The following is a 5,856-nucleotide window of genomic DNA, read 5'->3' on the forward strand; positions in this document are numbered from 1 at the left end:
TGGTAGGTTTAGTTTGTTGACACCCTTAAATAAAATCCAGTACAACCAATTGATTCCTCCTCTAAACTGGTGCAAGATGGAAAAATGGACATATACTGACTTTGTTAATTGTATTTTTCAGCTAAAGAACTTGATTTCCTCTTACATTTTATTATGCTGCCTGTTCTTCATTTCTGAGTGTGACACAAAAATTGTCACGTATTTGTGTTGATTAATGCGCAGTTCTGACCATCTGTCCTGGTGTCTTTTCCCCTCTCCCTCTCTTTCATGCTGAGTATTTTCACATGCACACACTGACATTGAAACCACCACGACCATAAAATCTTGCCGCTGTGTTATTGGCTGAGACAGAGCATCTCCTGAGCCAATGAGCATAGGGGACAGGTCTGAGGACGGTAAGTCCGGTAAAACTACTTGGTGACTGAATAATTTTGATGTGCCTGTGCCTGTGCATGCACATAAACACAAAGGGGCAGATGAGGGAATGGGGACATGCCTTGCATACAGAACAGAGAAGTCTGTCTCAAAGAGGCTGGTCAGAGACACTGGGAAGGGAGACAGGAAATGGGATGTCACAGTTTTGCTGCTGGTGGTTTTCATCTGCGCCCTCTTCTCGCTTTTTCACAAGTTTAAAACTCCCACATTTAATCAATTATTTCTTTTACTCCCTATTCCTGGTTCTATATTTCCCACTTTTGTCCTGATTTGTCCTCAGGATGTCTTTATTTATGGTCAGGGCAAATAATTTTTTTTACCAGGTTCTATCATTCTTCTAATTAGCCTTTTTGATGATGAAGCAATTTTTTCCGCCCCCTTTTTTTCTCAAGTTTGTCTGATTTGCGCATCTCCTCTCTCTCATAAATCAGCTTCCTCTCCTCATCAGTCTACACTTCCTCCCTGGAGATGCATGTTGCTTGAAGCTAACAGAAAAATGTGTTTCTCTGGCTAATTGCGATCCTGTATATCCAACAAATATGTGCCCATTCATAAGTCAGTGGATGTGCTGTGTGAACTAGGACAATGAGCTTGCCTATTCAAAACTTTCTACCCGCAAAAGCCACAAAAACAGAAGTGAAATATAGAACTTTAAATGGTAAATTGCAGGGACAAAAACTTTGATTTTCCTATTCTTGTGTACACTGAATGCAGCATAATTGGTGTTCAAAAAAGATAAAACAGCAGGCTTTGGGCTACAGAATGTAACTTTTACAAAAATATATATACTTTTGTCAAAATGTCATGACAGTATGTGACAAGACAGATAAATTGTGTAAAAATAAGAATTGCCAATGAAGAAATGCAGGTCTTAGTGCTGTCAATCATTCTTGTGTATGTGCTGAGAAAAACCTTACTTTCAGGAAAACACTTTATCTGCCATCATCAGTGGCCATTCTAACTATACTGTACATTCCTGGCAGACTCTGTTGTGGTGAACCAGTGTAGTGCAGCAGAAAGAACGGGGTAGGTTGTGAGCAGCGCATACACAAATATGGTTAACAGCGCTCAGACCCTCCTCCTGGCTTTGATTTCAAATTTTAGGGTCAGATTTATAAAAGAATCATGATGGCATAAATCTATCCTGTCTTGCATATACTTGACAGTTCAAGCTACTGCTGCAGCAGTTTATGGGTGTTGCCATATGTTCTTGGCAAGTTTTGATCTCAAATCAGATCTAAGCAGATCTCCATCCTTTTGAGAATGATAGATTTGCATCATAGATGCACAGATGATAAATCAACAGCTACTTCATGATGTTAGCATCTGGAAACAAAATCTCAGAGGAATGTTTCCCCCACCTTGTTGAATCTATGCAAAAAGTAAGGTAATGATTATAAAGGTAAAAATCAGATCTGAAATCTTACATTTAACTGCAACATGGTATAGTAAAGGGTTCTGTAGACGATGTTGAAGGGAACTGAAAGTTCACTTTCAGCCTCCATACTCTCCGATCTATTTCAGAGCAGAGCAGCTGCAGTAAGAGGGAATTGATTCTTTTCAGAAACTCCTAACAATTTCCTCATGAACTCTTTGAGCTGCTGTCATCAGGCAAACAGTACTGAAACATTCAAAAGCAGAACTACTAGACTTGTAAACAGCTTTCTGCCTCAAGGTGTTAAAATACCAAACTCCTCTTATACAGTTATTTAATTGTTTTAACTATCTTGTATTTTATCTACTCATTCATTCTTCGCACTGATCTCTTGCAGACTCCGAAGAAATGGAGATTTGGTTGCTGTGTTATTCTGTTATTTAATTTTAAATTTAAGTACATGAATTTTATTAAACCTACAAAAACAAAAAAAAACTGTCTACTTTAACACTTATGATTTAGAAGTGTCGTGGTAATCATAAAAGTAGATACAGACTTTTAAGTACAACAGTGTTTTATTTTTCTTTATATTAAATTTTGTTTTTTATGACCTTTCGTTGTATAAAAACTTCTGTTTACAAAGGTAATGTTACATAATGAAGACTAAACACTGCCTCCTATTGACAAAGAACATCATCTGACTAACATTTAATCCACTTCTCTAATTCTTTCAATCTTTTCAGTATTATTATTGTCAAATTGTCATACAAGCTATTGTATGACTTTTGTTTATGTGCTTATGAGTGCGCAAGGGCTATTTTTTGACTTTATGTGAATGTTATATCACTGTCTTGGTTGCAATAGGAGTAAAATGAATTTGTCATTGGAGCAAACTTAGACCTTCATTGTTACATAACCACATAAAGAGTTCCGCTGGTGACAGGGCGGTTGGTTTCACTGTTGTGTTAAATGTCAGCATGTTAACGTTCTGTATGTGTAGAAATCAGAAATGTGAACAAAACACATAACGCAATTTGAATATATAGTTTAATTGTTGTAAGCATAATTCTATGATTTGATTTGTTTATAGGCTCCTTTGCTTTGTTACTGACTATTGAAGAATATACTTTGAACTGAATATTTAAATCGTAAGTCACTGTGAGAGATAACACTGAATTGTCAAAAGCTCAAGGATTCTAATGCAAACAATACATAAATCCCTATCATCTGTATCTTGCTAGATATACATTTGTAATTAGTAATACACTATAATGTTTGCTGTTATTCTATGTTTGTTGTTTCAAATGTTTAAATATCATTGCTCTATGCAACTCATACAATGTTTTCGACAACATGTTGCTGTTTTGTCCCATTCTGTACCCAATAAGTAAATAAATGAACTCAGGCTTTGTGTATGAGTGTATGTCTCTTGGCATATTTATCTTTTAGTGAACTAAAGAGATCCACAATAAGAAAAATCTTTAAATCATACATACATTTGAATTTAATTGTATTTTTTATTTAGTTATTTTTTGCATATTTTTTTCTGAATAATCTCTTTTTTTTCTTGAGTAATCAAATTTTTTTCCTGAGTAATCTCTGATTAGAAGCTTACCTCTAATCAATAGTTGTTACAATGAGAATGAAACATCCCCTAGAGAGATCAACAATGGCCAACAGAAGTTTTGTCCCACAAAGAGTCGGATGCAACAAACCAAAACTGAAATGGCAATGGGGCCAAATGACCAGCAACTAAAAGGGAGAGTAAGGTAATTAGTAAGTCAACTAAAATGGAAAGGCTTTACAGTATTTGTTAATTTCTACAAACAGATCTGTTTTTGCTTGCTTCATTAGACCATGTAATAGTACATGATTTTAAGTCTCACAAAAATCCTACACCATAAAGAACATGGTTTGTTTTCAGTCCAGGAATCTCCTGCATGTTCAGTCTTTTATCTAATCTCTGAGTAGGCAGCAAAACTAACTCCTCTTCATCTTCTGTCTGATACAAAGTGTTTCCTATAGAAACGTAAAATATGGCGAAAAGCTCACACAAACACACTCCACCTATGAAATGTTTTGGACCTTCTTCAAACCTTCACTGCACTCTGTGGCTCTCCTAGCTCTGCTTGATCCATATCAGCTCTTATGTAAGGATGATGACTGCCTCGCGGTGCAGGGAGAAACATCATGCCGACTGAAATGTCAAGTGCCGTCACAAGAGCAGTGTGTGCTTTTATCTTGTGCAGGACAGACGATGGATATCTGCATTTGAACAAATATTCTCAGTAGGTCTTGCATAAGTGTCAAATGTAAAGAAAACTTTTGCACACTAAAAAAATGGGTGATCTCAATTCTATTTGAAATAGAAAATCCAGCTGCATTTTCCTCCACTGCTCAGATTCTCCTCGGATACTCTTCTAAATCAATACAAGTGGGTCATTGGGCTGCTTTTGGCTGTTGCTCTGGTTTCAGGTTCAGGGTGAGGGTTTCCCTGTAATGTAAGACTCTGATGTGGCAGTCTGGCTTCTCTATAGCGTTTACTAAGGGATCCAGTGCAAGAGTCGCATAGATCCACTCATCGACTGAAGATGGACTGCTCTTGTGACGTACGTGGCTCCGGCCAAGAAATGATCCTTTTCTCATCACTAAAGGCTTTCATCCCAAAGCACAGCAGCTTGCTCCAAGGGGGTCAATTGAGCTGAGAGTGGAGTATGGGTGCTAGCATGCTTAAATATCATTTCATGACACCAAAATACCATTGTATGTTGATGATGTGGTGGTATATACAAGAAGGACTGAAGCTTTACAACTTCCAGTCTTACATCTGAATTCTTTAGAAATGGTCCTTGCATATTATGAGACGTCTTGTGACTTTTAACAGGCCAATACATCACAGACGACGATAGGAAAACAAAACATTTATTTTAGGCAAAGACTTCTGACCACAGGTTATATGTTTTTTTTTAATGAATCTGTTTCAGGTATGTAGCATTGCTTTGCATTTCTGTGTTTGAATAGTTATACAACCATTTTCAGTCAGTCATATCTTTATTGCAGACTAAGATGAAAAGGTCATGAGGTGTTCTTTGATGCTTCTTTTGCTGATTAAAATAGAGAATGTGAAGCTTTCACATCCTAGTGAATAAAAAAGGTCAGACTCTTTACACATTTTCTAATACATATTCACCTTAAAAAGAGCATAATTGTACTGTGAATGTTGATAATAGCACATTTGGAGTCCAAGTTTAAAATTAACTCATTGGGAAATACAACCCAGTACAATCACTGATATCGGTTTCTACATTTGGCAAACTGATTTGCAAGATCACCTCATTTAAAGAGAACTCTTCCAGCTCTGAGCCAATACATTACAATAGTTATCCAAAAAGAGTAGCGTGCAGAGAAACCGCTTCCCCCCTGGTGCCTGTGTGTCTCCTGTCCACTCAGTATAATGCAGGGGTGGGGTAAACAGGGAGGGATGAAGTGTACAAGAGGAAAAGAAAAGACACTAGAACAGTTCAGACAATAGTACGAGCCTGCCTTTGCTATTTTGAGAAGCTTCCTCCTCACATAGTTTTGCTGGAAACTTCACTCAGCCTCCAGTTTTCAGCTCGGCTCCACCCTTTTTGTCTAATCAAAATCAGAAAGTGAGTCATACAACCTCTTTAGAGCTGAGACGGCTTCCTCCCTGATGTGTGTATGACATGCTGCAATACTAAGGAATGAACCTGCAGCTTTACTGTTTTTATATATATATTTCTTTTTTTTTTTTTTTTAAAGTCTAATCTTTTTAGCACTTCAGTTGCAAAAAATTTGTTTAAAATCCACATCAGCAGGTCATTTATGGAGTGTGAGAAGATTTACATGTCATGCAGAAATGTGTTGAATGTACTATACTGTAACTGTGTCCATAGCACAGGAAATATGGCCTTTTGATGACAGGAAACAGCCCCTCACCATGGAGACAGCAGTCTGAGCTGGTGTCCTGCAGGTCAAAGCCAAACACACACCATATAATGCCATACATGAAAGCGCAGGAGGTC

Source organism: Xiphophorus couchianus, chromosome 15 (assembly GCF_001444195.1).
Source record: "Xiphophorus couchianus chromosome 15, X_couchianus-1.0, whole genome shotgun sequence".
Taxonomy (NCBI): Eukaryota; Metazoa; Chordata; class Actinopteri; order Cyprinodontiformes; family Poeciliidae; genus Xiphophorus; species Xiphophorus couchianus.